Source organism: Balaenoptera borealis, assembly GCF_965194805.1.
Source record: "Balaenoptera borealis genome assembly, chromosome: 7".
Taxonomy (NCBI): domain Eukaryota; kingdom Metazoa; phylum Chordata; class Mammalia; order Artiodactyla; family Balaenopteridae; genus Balaenoptera; species Balaenoptera borealis.
Window position 1 is genome coordinate 90,621,542 of NC_138864.1, and position 24,878 is coordinate 90,646,419.

At 37.4% G+C, this 24,878-nt stretch overlaps 1 long non-coding RNA gene across 1 annotated transcript in view; it reads left to right on the forward strand.

Annotated features, from left to right (window-relative positions):
• The window catches only part of LOC309632549, a 428,412-nt gene that overhangs the window by 12,851 nt on the left and 390,683 nt on the right, over positions 1 to 24,878 (forward strand). Inside the window, exon 1 of the long non-coding RNA XR_014246974.1 lies at positions 1 to 24,878. This exon is cut by the window's left edge and continues 12,851 nt beyond it; it is cut by the window's right edge and continues 9,362 nt beyond it. This is a non-coding gene — a long non-coding RNA (uncharacterized lncRNA).

A 24,878-nucleotide genomic window follows, 5' to 3' on the forward strand; every position in this document is an offset into this window, starting at 1 on the left:
ACTTGATGAGAGCAGAAATTTCTCAGCACAAAGAACATTGCTTGGCACAAAGTAGTTGTCCAGTAACTATGTGCTGAATGAATAAATGAATTAGGGGTTTGAAGATTGAGGATTTTTGTTTTAAAATGTTCTCTTAATAATTCATGGAGTTGCAGTGGTCCTTAATACAAGTGAAATGAGGGAAAGTCCCACTTCAGCAGCCCTAAGACCTTATATGAATAATAATTTGTGAAAATGCAATTCAATGGTAGTTTCAACTACACCAAAACAAATAGTTACTGTATGTAAGTTCACCTCTTCTTTCTATCACAAATAGTTCTTGAGATACTACTAGCAGAGCTTATCTTCATGAAAATCCAACACCACACCTTTCTATCTTCTTGGGCATTGCAAGTTCCTTCTTTAAAGGCTCTTTCAAGAGTAGGTGCTACGGTTTCTATAAAGAACCTATTTGGTGGCCAGAAAAGAATGCCTGGCTTGAAGCCTGTCAAAATTGTTACCACACATTCTAAGGCCATTTCCTTTACGTTCACAGACTTCCTGTCCAAAAACAGTAACAAGAGTGCTTTTTGGCTTTCCAGATCTCATAGAAGATGTGGGATCTTCATTGGCATATCTGTGTATTCATCCTGTCTGCTCTCTGGTCCAAGTCACTCTGATTACCCAAAACTTTATTTTTTAATGCATAGTAATTATTTTAAGTGGCAAAAAATTTACTTAAAATCTCTTTATATTTGTGCATATGAATATGTTGATCAGATTTAAAGAGAAAAACACTGAAATATTGCAAAGACTAACACAATAGTCTAGATAGAAAGGAAGTGCCTCTCAGTGGGTTAATAGAGTGGACTCTGAGGCCAGTCTATTTGAGTTCACATCTCAACTCCAATGCTCAGTAGATGTGTGCCATCTTATACTACTTATTTAACCTCTCTGTGCCTCATTTTCTCATCACAGAAATATTAGTAACTAATTTCATAAAAGTATTGTTAAAATTAAATGAATTACTGTAAAGAGATCTGTATGATGTGTGGTACACAGAAAGTACTAAATAAGGGCTAGCTATTACATTATTATGTTGTTGTTGTATTGTAAGTGTATCCCTAAAATCAATTTTGTGATTAATATCTTTGACACTTTACATTATTAAAATTATATCGAGACAGAAGGATTTAGAAAGTGGAGAAAACAGGAAGATGATGGAAAATACTTCTGGTTCAACTTAGACATACATTTAATTTTAAAACTGAAACAATCCATGTAACTTGGTGAAAGTTTGATTCTTTTTGCAATCCCTTCTATGACCATCTCCAATCCTTTGTTTCCTGCCTGTTTTTATCAAGTTTAATTCCTTGGCCGAAATAAATCTTTATCCTGTGTGTGTGGTGACTATTAAATACAACAATTGACTGCTGCTGTATGTTCTACTAATGAGCCATAAGAAATTCTCTCTCCTGTCACTTTTACACAGCTGACTTCATTCACACTGCATAAATGAACACCTAAAAACATATCAGTGTCACTTTTTATTAATATGTAGCAGTTTTCAGATTGCAGTTATCACAACCAGAAAATGAATTTGTTGGTGAAAAGTGAAGATTATAACATGATGAATTTCTGAGAACTGTATTTCAATTGTACCTTTCAGTGAAGTAAATATTGGAGATAGATAGGATGGTAAAGTGGAAAGAACATAGGATGAGGCAGCAGAGTTGAATCTGACTACCAGATCCTTTCCACTACTGGCTATGTGAATTTGATGGAGTAGTTAACCTCCTTGAGCCTCAAATTTTCGGTATATAAAATATAATTCCTTTCTCACTAAATCCAGACTATCCAGAGTAATTTAAAAAAACCCATTTTTGATAAAGTAAGAGGCAAAAATAGTTTGCTGAGCATAGAAATCAGGTTCTTAAATTCCCAAATCCGTGAGGGGTAAAGTACGTATAGAGGGGAGAAATGTATGGTTTATAAGAGCTCATTACATTGAAAAATGAGGTCCTTGGGCCTCTAAGTTGCTTTTATGTATTCACTAGCTGGCTATTCCCCATGTCCAAGGTGATGTCTCTTGGTTGCTGTGTCCCTGTACTCCTTACCTGCCTCTTGTGCTGTCATTTGCCTTATACTATGTTCTTGGGGGGAGCATCGGTCATCCCCTTTTAAAAATTAGGTTCCCCTTGACAAGGGGAATCAGACATCTGAGGGTTCGTATATCCTCTGCCTGGCTCTGCTAAAATTGTCTACCTTCCATCTCTGTTTTAAAATCACTTAGCTCCACACAGCAGGGCCCCTGGCAGACCCACGGGCTCTCAGTTCAGAACCCACATCTCAAGGGAACTGAGGGCAATTCAGATGTTCCAGCTAGGGCCTGGCGATTGTGCTCTACCCTCTTAACCAGTATACATTACCCCATTTTGTAGTGGGGCCTCTGCTCAGAGTCTCCTCTGAGAATAAGGTGAGTGCTCTATGTTTTCTGTAATCTCTTAATTTTATTAAACACATATCCAAAGATGGCCCCCAGTTAACTACACCTCAGAGTATTCAGTTTGGGTTGGCCATATGACTCACTTACCAGTGGCAGAAGTGACACTGCAAGTCTCCTGAGTCTAAGCCAGAAGAAGCACCGCAGCTTCCACCCTAGTCCTTTAGAATGCTTTCTCAGAATGCAAGCCACCATGTGAGAAAGCTGAATACCCTGAAAATGCCCAGTGAGGAAGGAAGCCCAAGCTGGCCATGTTGAGTGACACATGGAAAAAAATACTCAACCAGCTCTAGCTCTTCCAGCCATTGGAAATCAGGTACCCAAACACGTAGTGGAAGACGCCTTTCAAATACTCTAGTCTCAGCCTTCATTTGATTGCAACCACAAGGGAGAACCATCAACCTGAGCTGCAACCCAAACAAGATAATTTTTACTCATTGTTGTAAGCCAATAGGCTTTGGGGGGATATGCTCTGCAGCAATAGATAAGCAGAATACTTTCTTTTATTTGAAAGCCAAAGAGGAAAAATTGGGACACAGATCAGCTTTTTTCACACTACTATCTATCTCTCTTCTTTTCTTTCCACATCTCTAGGGGCTACAAAAATGACTGTGCAGTTATGGTCAAGGTGGTGCTGATGATTAACGATAGAGGATTTTTCTTGGTGGTGTCTTTTGCTTTATTTTGTTTTACTATTCTTCTTGCTCTATCTCAGCCTTAATAGTTAACTGGTTTCTCTCCTCTACCCCAATAGTCTCTAAAGTTTTTGATCTAACACTCTTCCAAGTAAAAATCATGTTGAGAATTCACATGCAAATGATTTATTAAGGAAATGTACTCAAGGGGAAAAAAATGATTACAGAATGGGTGAAGCAGAACAGAAAAGAGAAAGGGGGCCAACCAAAAGTGCAACTTCAGGCAGTCTTAGGCATATAGGTTTAGTCTGAGTCTTAAGAGAAACCTTAAGTGTAAATTATGCCTCAAGAGTTTGTCCTAGCTTAAGGGAGAGAAGCTGAGTTTTCCTATTCCTGCCTTGATTAGTCATTGGCTAAGGGCTCCTTGGGGAATGGGGCGGTGGGAAGATAAACTCCCAAGACTTCTAGCTCTGAGTGCCAGCAGGGAAAGAAGCTCCAGCTGCAGCCATCCAAAGAGAACCACAGGTGTGCACCACTGAAAGAAAATATAGACAGAAGCTGGGGAATCTAAAAATAATGAAAGAAATCCAAGGGAATTTCATTGGCACCAACAGAATCCACTACATCCCACAATATATGTTATGGTTGGGAAACAAGAAAAGACGTAAAAAAGATTTGGATTTGGAGTATACTTTACACACAAAAAGTTTAAGATTTATTATTGGCATTTATGAAATTCATGGAGCTTTGAAAAACTGTTTTTTGAGGTAGAGGAGGGGTAATGAAAAAAGCAAATTCTCATTCTCAGTTCACCATACTGCTTTAAAAACAATCAGACAAAATTGTACAGAAATCAGCCCAAAAGGATTACTTTTTTTTCAGGTACTTCCCAAAAGTCATCTAACATATCAAAAACTGATAAAAGGCAACTAAGACAATTGGGCAGTCAGAAACGAACTTTTTAAAGCTAGGCTGGCATACAAGTAATAAATATCACATTCCAACAAATCATATAATGTGAGTTCAGAAAAACCTAATAGTTGGCTACTCTCTATATTACAATTATGCCTCACAGGCTTACTTTAGACCCTTCTTAATATTTGTTAGAAAAGGGAGTATCTACAGTAGTACCACTAGAATATATAGTTGTATGCTCACCAACTACTTACCAGTAGGAAATGGCCATTGTCCATTCAAGGATAAGGTCTATATTACTTCTTAGAAATTATGTTAGTAAGTATAGTAGTTAAAAGGTAACTTTTAAATATATAAAGTGACTCAAAAATAGATAATAATAAATCAGATAAATATAAAATGAATTGACTTTTTAAAAATACTTTGTTGATCATAACAGCACCATGATATCAATGACTATTATTTCAAAGCACAAGAAACCTAAAGATCAGGTCAGTTGTTAGGGACTGAAAATAATATCAATTTTTAAGACAGTCATTTTTTCCAACTTTTCGTCAGATTGTCACTTCTTTATTTCATAATATGTTCAAGTGTGCCTTCATACAAGAAACAGAAATATCTACGCCATCAATTTCTTATCTGTTTGCTGGTCTACATGTACTTGATTGTGGGTATTACCTTCAATGCACAGCTCCATTGTATAAATTATTTAAGCAACTTATCTATTTTGTAAGGATTGCATTTGACTGAGATGAGACGGTATAATCTGTAAGTCCATTTATCAGATACATATTACTGCAGTATGTCACAATATGTTAAGATAAGCCAACTGGTGAGGACATCATCACTTATTATTATGGAGCCCCTACGAGGTCCTCTGAGTAGCTCATGAAACAGGTGACAACTGACCCTCTATCACAAGGGACAGAATTAGGGCACCTTTTAAAATCTATATGTTAAATATTAGTAAACTATAGTATTCTAATATTTTTAGATAAATATTAAATTTAAATATAGGATCCAGTATTTTCTTCCCACACCCAAATCAGATTATTTTGTGCAACTTCTGGGGTGTATATATCCCACTTTTTTTTTTACTTACTCTCTTTCTTCCCAGTTTCAGCTGGATTATACTAGTGGGCAAGGTTTCTATCAGAATCTCCACCATACAGAGTAACTCTATGGGCTGAGTTCTTGAAGTTTGCCACTTGATATACTAAAGAGATAAAATAATTTAGCAAACCCCCTCTCTCCATAGTTCTTCCCTTTCAAGGCATTTTTTTTTCTTTTTTTGTTTGAAAATCTAGTAAATATATTCATCCTCATTTGTATTTACTTAAATACCCCTTAAGATTAAAAGCCTGTAATACAACATAATTTAAGGAGTGCTTTTCATCCTTTCCTGCATAATGGAATTACCTGGAGAAATTTTAAAGATCCTGATACCTGGGCTCTACTCTAGAGATTCTGATGTCATTGGTTTGTGGTACAACCTGTACATCAGGATTTATTCAAAACACTCAAGGTGATTCCATTTACGCAACCAAGGTCGAAAACCACTGGCTTAAAGGCCAAAATTAAAATACTTAAGTTTAATATGTGCAAAACTATTTTACCTGTTACAACAAGTTATTACCACAAAACACAATACATGATAACATGGTCATTTATTGCTACAGTTTACCCTTCCTCCCCCAAATATTCAGTTTGTGGAAAAGGGGCCTGGTCTCATCAATTTTTCAAAACTTTGAAAAAGGGGAAGTACTTAGATTCAAAGTGGAACCCCTACTACTTCCCTTATTTCAAAGAGAGAAAGCGAGTTTTCCCTAATGTCTACTATTTGCCCTGTTAATCTCCTTCAGCTACTCTTACTCCAAAGATTGTTGTAATAGATAATATGTCACACATAAAGCACCCAACAGGCCTTACAACTCTTATAATCCCCAGGGGACATATTAGTGTGTGATTTTTAAAAATTTATGTGTGTGTGTAATAACATTTGACACTTTAACCATTTTTAAGTGTACACTTCAAGTGGCATTAATGATATTCACAATGCTGTGCAACCATTACCATTATCTATTTCCAGGGCTTTTTCATAACCCCAAACAAAAACTATAACCATTAAGCAAACGCTACCCATTACCCCTTTCCTTAGCCTCTGGTAACCTTTAACCTTTTCTGTCTCTGTAAATTTGCCCATTCTAGATATTTCATATAAGAGGAATCATACAATATTTGTTCTTTTGTTTGAATGTTTCTTAGCTCTGCACTAGCTGGAATTTTTATTTTTCTGGAGTGATACTTTCTGTTTGCCTGATTGTCACAAGCCCCATGAGCCCCTTTTGTTCTTGTTCTCAACAAATGTTCTTTTTCCATGTAATTTTGAATTCAACATTCCATAGTATTATATAAAGTATTATGTACTATAAAAATATCATATGCATGCATGTATAAGTAGAATTCTTCCACAATCTATTTAAAAATATTGCTATATTATCCTATTCATTACGTAGTGAATTAACTAAGAGAAAAAAGTTTCTTGCTTACAATATTAATTAAGGAAATAGCACATTTTGCTTAATTTGCATATCTTACTGGTAGCTAAAACATTCCAATTGAGCAATTATCTTAATTAATAGTTGTTCAGTGAAGTACAGAGCTGAATTTCATAAAGAATTAAGACAGGCCACTGACTGTTTCTTTTTAGCCTTGACACATTACAAATCATACTAAACCACATTAAGATAATTACAAAGTTGTACACACACACACACACACACACACACACACAAACACACACACACATAAATCTGTTTATTTAAAACAGAAAAGTAGATCAGGTCTCAGGTTTTTAGTAAGTCTGGAACAAAAAGAAAACTTTTTTAAAAAATAAAAAAGTTTATATTTTTTTAAGTGGCAAACAAAATTTATTCTTTCCTTTCTAGCAGTTTTACTGCAAAATTCACTCCATCAACTTATTTGTCTACTCTAGAAAATACTAAACAACTTCTTTGCTAAATGAAAGGTAAAAATGAAATTACTGCCTATTTTTCTTAGAAAATTTGACTATAAATTAGAAAACCAAAACAGGGCTTGGTATTCAGAATACAAAAAAAAATCTACTTTTCCTTAAGATCTTAGAACCTCCATCATCAAAGAAACAGAGAACACACAATTTTTCATGCGTGGTGTGAGTGTGGTGATTATGAGTCATCAGGAACTTGTGTATTTATTGTCTTGCCAACTTGCTGCTCCTGTCTATAACATGGTGATAGAATTCTGTGTGGCTTTGAGAGAGTGGCATAACTCGGAGTTTGCTCAGTATATTCTGTTCACTCAAATATAATAGTTAATGTTTACAGTGCCAGGAAATGTACTAAATCTTTTTCATGCATTATCTCATTTAATCCTAATAACCTTGTGGGTAGGTACCATTATAATCAAAATTATCTTTTTTTTAAGATGAAGAAGCTGAGCCTCAGAGACATTAAGTAACTTGTCCAAGATCACACGTATGATTTCCAGAAAGTCATTCAACTGGAGGACAAGTGGTTTCTTCCAGACATCAGGATATGCTGGTGCCAATGGTTATTAAAATGATGGGGCTAACGGTCATTAACATTTCTGCCATAACTTTTCCACTTCAAAAGATAGTGTACTTTTGTGCAACAAAGATCTGTTTAAATACATAAACGGAGTGGCAAACTTTTGTTGTTGTTGTTCTCTAAGAGTGAAAGCAAGCTATGAAAATAGGTTATGCTACATTCTTAAAAATCAATATTAACAATTTCATTATATTAAAAAAGATTCTCAATGATTGGTTTAACATATTAATCTCTGACAGGCTATATCCTAATCTTCACACTCAAAAATACATTTTTTAAACCTCTGAATTATGTAGTGTAGAAAATTGCCCTTTGAAATATTTCTATATTACATAATATTTTTACATAAAATATATAATATCAGGTTTTCTTCCCCATTGCACCCCTCCTCTCCAAGTAAAACTTAAATGTATTTTCTTTATGGCTATGCTAAACCAGTCTTAGCTCCATCTGTAAAGTTCTGATTTTCATTCACTAAATAGGTTGACCTTTTGTTTATTTTTGTTTTTTTAATTAGTTAACTCCTCTCTAAAGTTGCCCTGATTATGAATGCCAGACTCATGGCAAACCGTATCTCCCTTATCCCAGCAATGACTCCTAATATACTCTAACAGCAGTCAATTAGGAAGACCTTAGGGAGATGATGATGGGGATGGGGGAACCTGATCGGGGTTGGAGTCAGTGGTGAGACAGAGAAGAGACTGCCCAGAGTGCATCTGAGACCTCAAAACATCACTGTGGGAAAATGCATTTACCAGAATTCTTTGCAATACAATACCGTGTGTGCTTGGAAGGAGTACTTTTAAAAGCTGTCTGGGTCTTAGGGTGGAGGGTGGGGGCAGAGAAGAGACACTTTCAAAAAGTTTGCTCTTAAGTGAATTCTTAGGAGAATAATGTTATGTAAATAGGCTAACGATGGTCCCTGTTTAATGGTCTCAAATGGCCCCTGTGTTGTTTACGTCTTCACAGCAAGCTAGAAACATTAACCCAAAGTCCACTGGTGCCAAACTCAAACTCTTACCATCCAATTGCTTCAAACATAGTCCAAATAAACAAAATTCAGCCATTTAGAGCCTACCTAGTTCACACAGCCTGTGAAACTGCTCCCAAATCTGCTACCCATAACTAAGACACACACTGTAGCTATAAAAGACCCCAAACTGCTGCTGCCCTTTGGGGTTATCTGCCCAGAAGCTGCCCACCTTGCCTTACTATCTCTGAAAGGTCTCTTCTAGGAGGAGGGACTTGCACTCTCTTTTAATCCTGTCTAAATACTGTCCAATAAAGCTTGTATATTATCATCTCTTATGCTCCTATCTCTTTTTTGATCAACTTTGAAATCCTCAAACTTACCACAGATGACTCCTATAGCCTGAAGTGCTTTTGGGTTCTCTAGTGGGGATAAACAATGGGATCAGATCTACATTCCTTGGGTACATAACAGAAAAGAACCAAACTCCACTCATAAGAGATTTTCATTTTCTCTACCTCTCCTCCATGTGTCTTTTAGCCCCTTCACCAAATAAACACTGAACAAAGATTTAAACTACAATATATTGCTTGAGGCAGTATCAAAGTATTAGCAGTTTAACAGTTTGAAGTGCTACTGCTGATAGAGGACACCCCAGTACATCTTCCTGGACACTGAACAGAAAATAAGAGGGCACTGGGGGCACTGGGGTATTAACAAGAGACTGTAGAGATACAGTAGCCACCCTAACACTTTGAGTAGAGCTTTACCTGTGGTATTGGTTCAGTGACTAAACTCAAAAAGGACTTTTTTGTTGTTGTCTTATGCATTAGTTTATTTGAGATTATCCTAGTATAGCTACTGTTACCATGTTTCTTCTGCATGTTATTGGTTATGTCAGCTGTACCAGGTATTACGGTGAAAATTCCACAGTGTACACCTCTAATTTTGTCTATGTAGATGAATTACGTGCTGTTATTTGCAACAAGAAATAAGGGCAGGTAGGCTATTCTTTCTCTGACATGAATGAAGCTTTTCTTTCCAAACACTCTTGAACCAAGATTTAAAAACCATCTTTTCAAAGGGTGAGGTCTATTTATTTTTGGATTAAAGACTTCAGGTTAAAAGAGGAAATAAATAGTTTCATTTAGAATAAAGCATAACACCTCATATGATAAAAGGAAATGATGTGATGGAAGACATTTTTGAGAACTTCTCAGAAAAGTCTGGCAGGAAATTAAATGCCTCATCTAAGCTCATTTATCATGCATTCACCTTTAGCTCATGACACATTCTCAGTAATGGTGACATTTGCAAACTAATTTAATTGCATATTCTTTATTTAGGAGTGATACTATAGGACATATTTTCTAAATAACTATAATATCATGTTGGTCACTAAATTTAGCTACTTTTTTATCCAACTTTAAAATGTATATAATTATGGTTGATATCACATGAAAGATAACTAATTGGTCAACATTTAAAAGTTACTTTTAAAATTAAAGGGGAAAAAAAGATTTAAAGGTGTCTTAAAAACGGCTGAACGAGGGCACAGGAACTGACTTCCAGAGCCTAAGCAGAGCAGGTGAGATAGAAAAACAAAATTGCTTTCCACACCAAGAGTTGAGATGCTCAAACTTTTCCCTGGGGCACTACTTGCACTTCTCCATAGCTCTAGATGCCATGTTGTGCCATAGTTGCAGGGACTATAGCAGTGAAATGCCGCGTGCAATGAACTTGTTTGGACAGAGGATCCCGAACTTCCAGTGGTGGCTAGAATGGAGGAAGGACACTACTGCTCACTTGGGATAAGATACACAAAGCAACCCTAAAAATAAATTGCATCCAGGGGAAACCCATCCTCCTGGCTGAAGAACTGGGTAAAGAAGCCCCCGTGAGCTGGAAAGTGTGGTAGAAATACTTGTTGCTTCTGACAGCCTGTCTGTATGTCTGTCTCTCTCATGCTCTCTTCTCTCTACTGTTTCTGCCTCAAGGCCATGAATCTGCATGATTTCAGTGGTGGTTTTGGCACCTAAAACTCAAGAGAAAAATCATTTCTCTGCAGAGAGGAAATGTGAAAAAAGCCCTTTTGGTGCAAATACTATTGGAAGAAATATTTGTTTGTTTATTTTTTTCTCCTTTTCTTTCAACACTTAGCCAAGGATGAGTTCATTCAGCAGGTGGAACTATGCAATAGTGTGGGAGATAAAAATGCTAAAAGAACATGTACTCGCCAGAGAAACTGGGGAAAAGACTACTGGGAGCCTACAAGTGTAAAGAAAATGCTTGAGAGGCAAGGTATAGAGAAGGGGGTCCCCTAATTCTGGGTATGAACCTATATGTCCCAGGCCCACCTCCAAACCGTGTACACATTTAATGCACCCAAGAAGTATAATGAAGGCTTTGAGAACTGAACTACAATACAAATCACCACCTAAGTCACAGACTAACACCTGAGAGGAGCATACCAGCCCCAGAACCAAACAGCATAACAAAAGTTTTAAAATATAACTACTATTGTAACCTAAAGAAGATTTAAGAGAACTTGTAGTCTAAACCAAAAAGATTTATTGTCTGCTAAAACAACAATAAACCTCACAGTACCAAGAACTAAAGGGCATGTGCAAGTAGAATTTTCATACACTACCAATGGGGATACATTCTTAAAAACAGTTCAACAGTTAATTATAAGTTTAAACATATTCTCACCATATAACCCAGCAATCCCATTCCTAAAGATTTACCCATATAAAATGTAAATCTTCGTTCACATAGAATCCTGCATGCTAGTATTTCAGGAGCTTTATTCAAAATCACCAAAAACTGAAAACAAGCTAAATATTCCTCAAATAGAGGAGAAACAGATGGTGGTATGGTCATGCGATGGAATATTACTTAGCAATGAAAAGGAACAAACAATTTATACATAGACGGATACATCTCAAATCTCTTATGCTACATGAAAGAAACTAGACTCAAAATTCTACATATTGTATGAGCCCATTGAGCCCATATATATGACTGCTTGGAAAAAACAACACTTAGAAATGGAGACTATACTAGTGTTTACTAAGCATTAAAGGTTAAGGAAACAGAGGGCCCAGAGAAGTCTGGCTGCCTTGGATGCCCCCTCCTTGATGGCTCTACAGACATGACTGCGGCTGGAGGAAACGGGTACGTGCGGGCCAGAGGGTTTACTGCAGGTTGTTTTCGAACACCCGGGGCCTTCCTGGTGACCTGTGGGCACCATGGATTCTCCTCCAGAATGTGACTTTGTACCAGGCACTTTGCACCTGGGATGCTCTTGGCCAAGGGTATAGTGGGCCCTCTGGCTTTTGTCATCTGGTCCAGGTGGACCCAGAGCCAACTTACACCACCCCACCTTCATGGAAGATCCACTTCTGCTCAGGCTGTCCTCCCATCCTCTCCTCACAAGAAAAGACTGGTCAGGGTTGGTGGGTCGGCCTTGATCACTCACACACACACACACACACACACACACACACACACACACACACACACACAGCCTGTGCTAGATCTGGCCCTGTCAAGGGGGCCGGTGTTCTCATCATTCCTTCCTAGTTCTTCCGTTTATGCTACTAAACTAAACAGGACTTGATCACAAAAAAAGGGGGGGGCGTAGCATGACCCCCTTTTGCATAAAAGAATTTTTTGAAGGTGATCTAAGAGTTCTTTCTTGTGGTGCTGATTACATGACTATATATTTTTGAAAACTAGTAGAAATGTACACCAAAAAGAGTGAATTTTACTTCATGTAAATAAAAAATAAAATTTAAAAATGGCTTAATATAGGTTAAACCTAGTACTTTGTATTTTAAAAAAAATTTTTTTAAAGACAAGCTGAAGTGCTCAAATACTATCTCTAAATGCCAAAGTAAATTGACTGTTCGGGGCCAAGTTGATTTGCCTACCAAGCTAGAAACTCTAATTTACTGGCTAATACAGTGAGGTCATTAAGAGAAATTAAACAAGGCAAATCTTGTTATTTAAGTTAGTAAGACCATTATAGCTTCAAACCATCGTTGGCTTTACATTAGTACTTAAGGCTGTATAGATAGTAACATTGCTTTACTATGCAAAAAGTACTGATATTTGAGAATCTAAATAATTTGGTCTTTCTAAATTAGGTTTTCTGGAAAGTAATATCATATCTTCATTTCACTTTATACATTTCACTCTTACAAATGACCAAACAAATAAACTAAAGAACACCAGAATTGGTTAGAATCTTTTCTTGATGACATTCCCCAGAATAGTTTTTTGGAACCCTAGGCAGTGAATGTTATGTGACACAGCTCACACTGACTCCATGCTTAACCTCCCTGAACTGGAGCACTAATTCCCCAGCTGCAGGAAGTCTGGGCAGCCTCTTAGCTTGGGATTTCCCTGTGTTGAAGACAGCTGCCTTGTCTAAGGTCAGGACCACTCCTCAAGGGCAGACCACATCCAATGAATGGTCAGTGAAGACCCCTGCTCATATTGGAACAATTGTGGGAGACTCGCTGAGCTCTAGACCTTGGCATGGTATCAGCTGACACTTCTGTTGCAATTGCATCAGAGTTGAACTTCCTCCTTTCACTTCTTTTCTGTCTCTTTCAATGTTCCTAGATGTTGATTTCAAAAGTAGTCACTAACACCTTTCCTGCAGGCAAATCTCCACATCGGTTTCTCTTTCCCCAGGAAGCTGACCTATAAACTTGGTGCCAAAAAGGGTTCAAGGAAAACAGGTACTGAAAGGAGATACTGGAGCTAAATGGCCCTCCGACTGGCTGGCAGTGAGGAACCATTACTGATGGTATGTGGAGCATTGATAGTCCCTGGTATGCTGTGGTGGTGTGATTGTTAAAACGTTCACAGGTGGGAGGAAATTCATTGGCAGGTGCAATGTTTCAGGCTGAGGTAGTAATTTCAAGGATTATAGAATTAAATGGGTTATTCAATGTGCTGGAGAAAAACAATGCAGGATTGAGGTTGATTAATCACCAATTAAACATTAAGCGTGAAAACCTTGGCAGCGTATAAAGAGACTCTCATCTCCCACAGCTGAAGCACTGATGAAGCTGAGGATGAGGTCATATCTTAACACTTAAAAAAGCTTGATAGCAGGTTGGATTCTCAATTCTGAAAGATCTTCTATGTCAAGGTGACAGCCTTGATTAGGAAGGAGTGAAGTCCCGGGACTTGGAATAGAGATATCTGTGTTGATGCATTTGAAAACTTAGATTCAAATGCATTTTTTGACCTTCAGAAATATCTCACTTTCCAAATATGATGCAAACAAGTTTCCCTTGTAAGAAAATACAGACTTCATCAAAATTTATTGCCACCTGCTCTTCTGGTCACCAATATGTCCCAATATAACCTGTCCAGGAAAGTGCCAGGTCTATTAAAGCAGAAAGAAACCAGCCTCAAAAAAGCTACAGAAGTTGACCAGTATGTACAAGTAGGACTCTGTAGAAGATGCATGACACTGAATCCTAAGAGTGCAGAATCAAGGAGAGATGAAAACATTAAGTTTGGATTAAAAAAAAAAAAAACAGTTTATATTGGGATACTCTTCTATTATACAGAATTTCACATCCTAGTTTGGACCCAGAAAACAATGATCACATACTACTTGGATGGCTCTTAGAAGCTTCAGAAAGTGATGGCTCATACTATGTGAAACAGAAGTGCTGGAACTCTCGTAAAAGATAGTGAAAGGGGGAATAAAAAGTTCAGAGATGCGGGCATGCTAGTGGGATATGCTATGAAGGCAGCAGATGACTATGTTACACGTGAGATCCCAGAGGACACTCAGGTATACACTGATGAGAAGGGCACCAACATCACTGAGAAGCTCAGTGGTGGCTATCTTTTGTAGGACAGGATGAATGGTTGAAATGTTCTTATAAAACTGGGTTCCTTGATAGCAATAGGGATTATAGGCTCCCAAGAGACTAAGTGTCAATAGTTAGCTATTAGAAGGAATGTGTGCACAATTATTATAATAAACAGCACAATCAGAGTGGCAGCCAGGGGATCCTAACCTGCAGAAAGCTATGGAGTTCTTAGGGGCAAGATAAATGGGCAGACAACAAAGGTCGTTTATCATCTGTAATAACAAAATAAATTTAAAAAATCAGGAATGGATGATGTGGAACATAAGAGCAGCCATCTCAATAAAATGTCACAGTATATTGTTCAGTTTCAGGATCTGAGCCAAATCTCAGATCTGGAAACCAGTGGCCTAAAGAGAAGCCAGGTCCTGAAGAGGAAGGACCCCGCAACACTGCAGCAAGTGGCTGTGTAATAACTTCCCCAAATTTTCCCAAAAATGACCTATGGGCAGGGCAAGCTTCATGGGCCTGTGATCTTCCTCATCACTCAGAAGGACCCTGTTCTTGGTTCAGTACTCTGCTGTTACCATCTTGAAATTCTTAATAATTCTGTCATCGAACTTGTGATTTGCAAGTGAAGTCTGATGTAACAAAAGAGCCTGTATGTCAGCAGATTGGATATGCACAATCTGTGTGCCCTCCTAGTCTTGCTATTCCATTTGCATAGTGTTGTAATGCCCCGTGACAATAGAATTCTGGCAGACCCATGAAGCTTGAGAATTCAGTGAGACTCAGAGTGAGTACTATCACGTTACACTTATGACTAGGTAAGCAGAGTCCCTGAAGGGCCACACTTTCCAACTTGACCAGAACTTGCTCAGAAAGAACTGAACTCAGAAAGAAGGCAGTTACATTCCAAGAAACACAAATGACCCGGGAATCCTATCACATCCTTTCTTACTCTTGTTACTTGCCTGTATTAGCCAACCACTAATGTTGAAAATGACTTAGAAAGATAGAGCAACCTATGTTCCTTTTCCTTCAGTCCTTCCTTACTCATCAGTAACTTGAAGATAGAGTGTTGGTAGAATGTGTGCATATCAAGAAGTGAAATAAAAATAGTTGAATTAGTTTTATGGAGCATTTCTGCTATGCTGGTAAGAATAAAATGTATATGCATGTATGAGTTATAAAATGCTAATTATGTCATTTTGATGATTCTGCATATGAGTAAATGCCCTTATATTCACTTTTAAAACCAGCATTACATGATATAAAGATGAACAGCAAAATGTATGGTATGGTAACAATTTTAAATCAATTTTTTACTTTAGAATATTAAATAACAAATTAAAAATGTTATGCCAAATTCAAAGGAAACCTCCCACCATTATGAAAGGACAATACTTGCTAAGTCTCTTCAGATACTAGAGGCAGCATATTTCTCATTTGGGAATGCTTCTCCAACCTATACTGCAAATAATAAGAAAGGCTTCCAGCTTTACAGGACCCAGAGCAGGAACGGTCTCTGCAGCAGGTCTAACGTGTGGAACATAGAGCTAGAAAGGATAGAGTTTTGAGTTTATGGCAAACTCCCATAAAAGAATCACAACATAAACCCATAGGGTTCAGGATATAGGGTCTCTCACAGTGGAGAATGACAAACTTTTTGAAAAACAGCTTCTTGGGAGCTACTGGGTCTTGAAAAAATGGAGCACTTAACCATGGGACATCAAGTGACCATGTAGCCCAAATTGCTCATCAAGTGCTGTACTCTGTCAGACACATCAAGTTACAAGTTCAAGGGAAACAATAGATCAGACATGAACAGGGTCAACAAGAGGTGCAGGCATAAGTAAGTAGGGTGATTAAGTGGTCCAGATCCCTGTGAGCCTCCACTCTTGAAGCAGTACCTTTCCTTCAGCTCATGCCTATGACCATATGGGGATACCTAATGCAGCTGATGGAGGAAGAAAAAGACAACATTTAGTTCAGGGATGAGATTTGGTTCAGATACATTTTCTCAATGGAAGAAGTTTGGGTGGTGCTCCGAATAATCTACTCTTTGTGGAAAGAGAAGTAGCCTGTGGTGGAATTGTTATGTATCCTAGAGGAGTGGATAATGACCTGGTCCTTTAGTCAAGTGCTTAGCAGGAGAAGTATTGGTAGATCAGGTATAAGAAGGTCCAAGGAAAAAGCATATGGCCAAATCCCTGGGAACAATTGTGAAGATCTTTGATGGAGTCAGCTAGTTGATGTCACACAGACTATAATTTGGCCATGAATGGAGCAATGGCTAGATAAACAGAACAGTACGGTGACAGGGACAAAGGCTCTGCCTGGGTCTACTACACTAGTCTGGGGACCACTGAAGTTTATTCAAGCTAATGCTGCTACCTGATGTTCAACTTTCAAACAACAGAGACTTAAGCTCAGCTCTGCAAATGGCAACATCTTTTGAGGAGTCCAGCCAGCAGTTTGATGGCAGTTTGATTCCATTGGGCCCCTTCAACCTGTACAGGGCAGTTATTCACCTTAACTAAAATTAACACACACATATTCAAAGTAAGGGTTTGCCTATTATGCTCATAGGACCTCAGCCGGTATCACTATTCAAGGATTTACACAGTATTTTATCCACTGACACAGGATCCCATATAATATTGCATAAGAGCAATCTATAGCAAAAGATGTGTGGTGGTAGCCACTGACCATAGAATCCAATGATTCCATCACATAGTACATCAACCAGAAGCTGCTGGCCTGGTAGAACAATGAAACAGTCTATGGAAAGTACAGTTGAAATACCACCTTGGAGATGATATCCTAAAAGGACAGAGTGCATAGTTCTAAAATGTAGTAAACACACTAAATCAATGACCTATAGCATGGTGTTGTGTCCCTTTAAGGTAGAATACATGGGTCCAGAAACAAAGAAATAAAAATACAAATGGCTCCATTTACCAACACTTCTAGGGATCCACGAGTTATTTTTGCTTATCATCCCTGAAACTGAGTTCTGTGGGTTGCTTAGGGGTCCAGGTTTCCAGAGAGTGAACACTTCCACAAAAGGACACTGAGTTTCCCATTATATTTTAAGCTATGGCTGCAACATGTTTTTCTCAAGATCCTCATGCCAAAAGGCCACCAGGCAAGGAAAGGAGTCGCCATTTAGAAAGGTTTATTGACGCTGACCATCAGGAGGAGGCAGGGCAGAGAAAAATATGTTTGGCATCTAAGTGATCTCTTGCAATGATGCTTGCCCAACTTTGTCAATAAGCAGTCAAATGCAGCAGCCATGGCTTAAGCAGATCAGAGTGATCAGTGGCTCAGATCCCATAAATGTAAAATTCTGTGTCATCTCACTAGTTAAGACATGCAGATCAGCAGAGACGGCAGAAAGAGTGAGGGGAATCTATAACGGGTGATAGAGGAGGGAGACAAGGACTATCATTTGCAGCTTCAGAACAAACTGCAGTGGAGTGCAGCTAGACGGTCTGCAGTTTATCTGATCACTTTTCCTTTTGTGTGCTTCCCAGGAAAAGTGGCACACCAAAATCCTGAAGGAACTCTCCAGGAACTTACATGACGCACATGGAGCTGCAGAGCACAAGGAATGGATGGTAGCAGATGCTCCGGTGAGCCATGCAGATTATTTGCCCCACTCCCAGGACTGAAACACTCATTCTCCCAGCTACTGGGAGTATTAGAAGCTGAGAGTTCTCACCTGAGTTCAGCCACAGCCGAAGGGAACACTTCACCCAGGGCAAATTTCTCTTCCTGGGGCAGCCTGAACCTTAATGACTGGCCACTGTAGGACATAAAAGCTTTCCTCCCTTCCTTAATTTCAGATAACTCAGAAGAGATACCCCAGCAAATGAGCTCTCTGTGCTATCAGCTGAGCAGTGAGGCACACTCAACCCCTGCTCAAAAGTGCTTCTTTTAATCCCCTATTCTGGACAATAAACTTCCTGGAAATCTCTGCCTCAGAGTCTGTTTCCTAAGAAATCTAACTTGTGACCCCCTGCAATAGGCAACACCACTGTTGCGAGAAAAATGAGGCAAATGATGGGAGAACCATTCTGCAGATGTGCAGATAGCTGTAGCATCCTCCAACCATAGACAGCTACAGCTTTGATATAAAATATTTCTTATCACATATAAAAGTCCCAAACAATATGTATCTAAACTAAATCACCAGACAAATAAAGTTCTTTCCTCATCATTGACTTAATAGGATAAATTATATGGGAGCTAAGGAAAGTTCCATTTATATACAATGTAAATGAAACTGAATAAAGAATTTCATTCATATCTTTATGAGATGTCAAATTAAAAAGCTGATAGGAGAGCTAAATGAACTGAAACAGGATGAACAAAAAAAATCCCACATTATTTTTTGATTGCTGGTCACAATCATTAAAGGGATTATCAGAACTAGGCTTTAACAAGCTAATCAAAAAGAAGCAGAAACAGATGAGCATTAATTGCATTTGTATTTGAAGTCAAATACAGAGAAAATATTTTAAGAAAATGGGGCAATACCAGTGATAATGTTAGAGGAGCTAAAAACCATTTCCCTAAACACATCTTCCCTAGATATCCAGATTGTTTATATGGCCACGATACCACTGGAGTTTCTCTCCCATAAGAATCTTTAGCTTTGTTACATCTGAATGTTCTCCTACAGTAGCTTCTTCTCGGACATGATTCTAATTGAATTATTAGATTAGGCATAAATTGTGTCAAGTATAAATATAATCTAATCTAATCATAATTCGTATACCTAAATATTTACCTTTGCTGGGATCTCATAAGCATGCTAACTCAGGGCCATTTATGATCCAGTGTGTTTACCTCTAACTAGAAAACTTCCTTTCTTTTAAATACAGCTCTTCTAATATCCTATCAATAAGGCTTTGTCATCTCTTGGGCATACAGAGGAAGTCAGTACTGGGATTACACTGGAAGAAATTAGAAGGGGAACTCACTTTGTATTTTCATTGCAAATTCTATCACTTTAATGTTCAAAGTTATTCCCAAATCAAACTACATAAAATACTGTACAACTATACTAAACATGTCTAGGGTTCTTTTCTAGCTCTATCTTGAGTGAATTACTTACACTTCTCTTAGTCTCCTCCTCTGTAATAAAAATATCACAATTGTACTTGGTCCACCTTAAAGACTTACTAAGAGACATTAATTAACATGAATGCAAAGGTTTAAGTGTTAAATTCATGTCCTCAATAAAAAACAAAATAAAACAAACAAACAACCCAAAAAACAGCTAGGTTGACAATTTTAAGTACAATAGAAGACAATAAATTTTCAAGTGCATGACTTTTATAGTGAAAGTATCTTTCTTCTTTGGGATCAGAGACTTGACTTTGGCTATTCTCTTCAGTGTCAAGAGGCAGTGCAGATTTCCTGAGGCCCTCCAGTTTTTCTTTCCCTCATAATAGAAAGAAAATAAAGCCTTATAATACAATCAAGAGCTCAGTCTTCTAAAAAAGCTTCAGCTCAGTGACTGATTATACATCTGGTTTGGTGACAGAAATGTTTTCTTGAAATATACATTGAAATTGCTTATTTTGAGAGCTTATTTTTCCATTTTGTTCACTATTCAGAGGTTCTGTTTGTTTTCCCCATTGGCATAGGATCATTTATTTATTTCATAAGATCACTGAGTTGCTATTGTATTATCTCTATTTTCAGTTCAATCCAACCAAGGGGAAAATTCTAATCAATGGTCCAAAGATCATTGCATCCTGATGCCATAGCCATGTAGCATTAATGATTAGAGAAGTCATCAGTTCAGCTGTCAGTCTTAGGCCTCCAGCCAGAATCTTTCATGCCCCATTACCTTGGGAATATTGCTAAATGCTTTTTTCTCCTTTTTCTTTTATTTAATGTTTCTCTGAACAGTGTGTTTTCAGGTAGTATCTTTTAAATATAGTGGCTTAGGAAAGCAACAAAATGCACCAAATCATCATTTGAACATACTTAGTCTCCCCATCCACACAGCATGCTGTTACTTCTACTCTGCAGCAGCAAGCTTATTCTTTGAAGAAACTGAACCACAGACTCTAGTATCTGTTATAAAAGACATCAGCCATAGCTGATGAGTTTCTATTCCAAAAACAGGAATTAAGTGACAGTCTACAGGTTGAATGGAGAGCCCATCTTACCCTAGTCATTATCAGGATGCTAGCAGCCAGGCTTATAACCCCAAAAGGGAGATTAAAGGATTCTTTCACAAGAAACTGACCCAAGAAAAAAGATCTTCAGAGGCTGATATTTGTTGTCTCCAAGAAAATGGCCACCAAGAGTATTTGGATGGTGAAAGACTCTATCAATGAACAGAGAAGCCAACCAGTTGACAAAGTCACCTAACATTGAGGGTGTCCTTAATACTTCACTCTTAAACATAAAGAGAGCTGAGGGTCACCAAATATTTGATGGAGGCTCCAATATGAAAGACAGAGACCAAAAGAAACTGAAAAAGAAAATGAACTCAAGGGAAATAGCCATACAGAAAGAACAGCAACCTCAAAAAGGAAAAAACAAAAACAAACTACAATTGATATTATTAAAGAGATGAGAGAAGATACTGTGCACATGAGATAAGGGAAGGTTTAAAAATGGAATCATAAAAAAGATAAGATCTTGGTACTTAAACATAAAATTACTTAATTTTTTAATATCAGTAGATGTTTGGAAGATACATTTGATGACATGATCCAGAAAAAAAAGATTAAACAGACAAAGAAATGGAAAATAGGAAAGAAAAACTAGGAATATCACAGGATAAACTAATATCACGAGATCAACTATTCTAATAAAATTTCCAAGAGAACTTGAAAGAGAGAAAAATTACCAAGGAAAAAATACCAATAATAAAAGCCATCCACCAATACAAATTATCCCATAATTTTAAGTCTCAGCTATAAAAAGAGGACCCTAATAGTTTTCAGAGAGAAAAAATATATATCATACATAGAGGAATAAGAACTAGAACACATCAGATATCTTAAGACCAACAGTGATAGTCAAACAATGTCTTAAAAATTCTGAATGAAAATCTTGAATTCAATACTTCATATTCTCATTATGCATTAATCGTGTGAATTTTTTAAAGCATTTTCAGAACTGCAAGTTCTCCAAAAGTATGTCTCCATTGCCCTCTTTTGACAAAGCTACTGGTGAATATGTTCCACTAAAACAAGAAGGTAAACTGAGAAAACAAGACAACATGGGATCAAGAAAACATAAGTCTCAATCCCAGAAGAGAGGTGGAAGGGATTCCCAGGGTGACGGCAAAAGAAAACATAGGATGAGACTTGCTAAGAACAAGTCTAGATTGAAGCATAAAGGACTTTAAGGAGAGAGCTCCCCAATAATACAAATGGAAATAATAGAGTAAATAACATATTTGGCCATGTTTAAAGGAATGTTTTCAGTTTTTCTGCATAGCTCAGTGTGGGAATGAACTAGTGATAGTTAATTAAAAAGCAAGCAAATTATAAAAATAAAGCAATTATAAACTGATACTTCCTATGCTGTTCAGGGTGGTAAGGTATTTTTATGTTATATACTAAAGATAGCAGCCACAGTTTTTCAGAATCTTCTAGATGTCAAACATATTTTGTCTCTCATCTCTGAGCCCTTGAAAGTAAGAATTATTATTTTACAGACGGGAAAATCAACACTCAGAGAAGCCAAAAGACTTGCCCTAAGTCACACAGTTAGCAGGAAGTGAACTGGGATTCAAATCTATATTCTAACATCTATGTTTTTTCTAATAAAGTATGCTTAACTGGCATGCGGATACATACATATTCATATTGCACACGTCAAATGCAGTGTTACAAACCATGCTAATATACAGTATTGCTTTTGTCTTTACTTGCGCTATGTATGTATGTATGTGTGTATTTAGGTAGATAGGTATGAGTAGGTATGTATATGTAATTTTCTCAACTAGATTATTAGTAGAGAGGAATTACATATTCAATACTCAAAGTTACTGTTTTTGTGGGTCATCTACAACTTAGCAGAGAATCTTACACACAACAAGCTTTCAGATGCTGTTCATCTGCTGATCATTTTCTGAGCTCTAAACAAAATCTTTTCAACATAAAAAATATGTATAGCATGACTAAGTGAAATAGTCATATTCTTACATCTATTTCCTTAGGACATTACTTTCAAAGTATTTTTAACTTAAAAATGAAATACTACATGTGGTAGGTAATAGTTTTTACATTTGTCTGTGCTAGGAAGAATACAATTATACAATAGACTTTCAATACCAACTTGACCTTGGATATCATTAGATGAAGTGCTGTAGTAAGATTTAATTATGAGTGCCAGATTTCAGAAATTTGTACATCTAGGGAATGTCCAGAAAAGAGAAAGAGTGTCCACAAAAAGTTTGGTTTTATAGAAGCTAAGAGAGGGTTTCTAGAAAGAAGAGTTAATCAACCATTGAACACTACTGAAATGATTCCAACAGATTCTACAACATGAATGCCGTGTTGTAGAATCTGTCTTGCAGAGAGGTAGATGAGGTGGAAGCCACACTGGAGTGTTTATTTTACGACTCCCCACTAAAATGTAAGCTCCATAAGAAGAAGGAGGGTTTTTTTTTTTTTTCCTTCCTAGTGCCATACAATGCCAGATAGAGGAGGCACTCCACAGTACTTTAATTTATTGAATTTTAAGCAAAAGTATATTCCAGGTCCTGTGCTAAGTTGCTAAGTGCTGGGATTTAAAAAGAACAAAACATATTTTTCCTCAGGTGGTAATGAGTTCTATAGGGAAAAAGTAAGAAAAGAGGAAAGAGGACAGGGACCATAGGAGGCAAGCGGGGTAGATCACAATTGTCAATGAGCAAATCACGGGAGGCCGCTTTAAGACAGTTATGTTTGCACAAAACATGAATTGGCTGAGGAGGGAAGACCTAACAAAATCTGTGAGAAGTGCATTCCAGATAGAGGGAAAAGTTAACCCTTGATGTTCTGACGTGAGACTATGCCTAGAATATTTGAGAAACAACAAGAAACAAAGAATTGATTATTATAATTGTTATTAAAATTTGCCCAAACACCCTATGAGGTAATTCCTAGTTTCATCTTTCAAATAATGAAATGGAGATTCAGCAAAGTCACCCTGTAAGTAACAGGTTTCCTTCCACAAAGTAATGCTTGCTGTGGGCCACGGTTTCTCAATAGTGGCACTCTTGATATTTTGGGCTGGATAATTCTTTGTTGTCAGGAGCGGTCCTGTGCATCACAGGCTTCTACCCACTATATGCCTCTACCCACTATATGCCACTATATGCCAATAGCACCCCTCTCCCCACAAATCCCACGTGACAAAAATTTCTCCAGACATTTTTAAATGACCACTGGGGGTAGGGAGAGTGAAATAATCCCTGGTTCAGAACCACTGTCACAGAGTAGTACAGATAACAGGCAAGGCATCATTCTAAATGACTGATGGCAAACTTAGGCCTTATTTTTAAGAAATGACCAAATTAGTTGCAGCACAATGATGATATTCAATCCTATTAATGGTCATTTTATGCACAACTGATTGACTCAGCTATGAGGCATTTGAATCAGCTGGAGAGGCAGCCCCAAATACTAAATTGACTAGAGTGAGCTTATGCTTTGCATTAATCAACAATGCTTTATGTGCATGTAAAATTGAAAGCACACCATGGAAATTCTGAGCAATTTTACTTAATTTTAGCATGAGAATATTTTATTAGCCTAATTCATTCTATTAAAGAGCATAAAATATATTTTATATTCAAAGTTTTAGGACAAAGCTATCATTAGATTTTATGAATTTTCCAAACAAATCAATCTCAGTGTAATTAACTCTTAATGAATCTTGAACTCTCCAACTACAATTTATATACCCCACAACTATTATAACAGAGTTAGTATGTTTTAAAATACTGTCTATGCCTATTTATCGAGGGTGTGGCTTGGGGATATATTCATTCAAGTTTGCCTTATATTCCTTAGTAAAGAAATACATCATTGTGAATTAAGGAGGCTCAACTTTCATCATTTAAGTAAACATATATAACTTTTCCCTGCCTCATAAAGATAGATATCCATATAACCATTAGACCCATCCTTGTCTTAATGATAAATGAATGGCATCATGGAACTGTTTAAGCACTGCACTGGGTAAAGCAGCCCTGAGTGCATTCAAATATAAACTGAGGAAAGGCAGTTCAGAAGCTTTCGACAGGCCTTAACCAACAGAATGTGTTTCTTCCCTGGCCACCTGAACAGAGCCTGCGGCTGCTGGGCCAGTGGGAGAAGCTTACACACAGCTTTGTTTCCCTCCTGGCACTGAAAGCTTTCCCACCAGATTGAAGACATACAAGTATGTTAAGAGAAG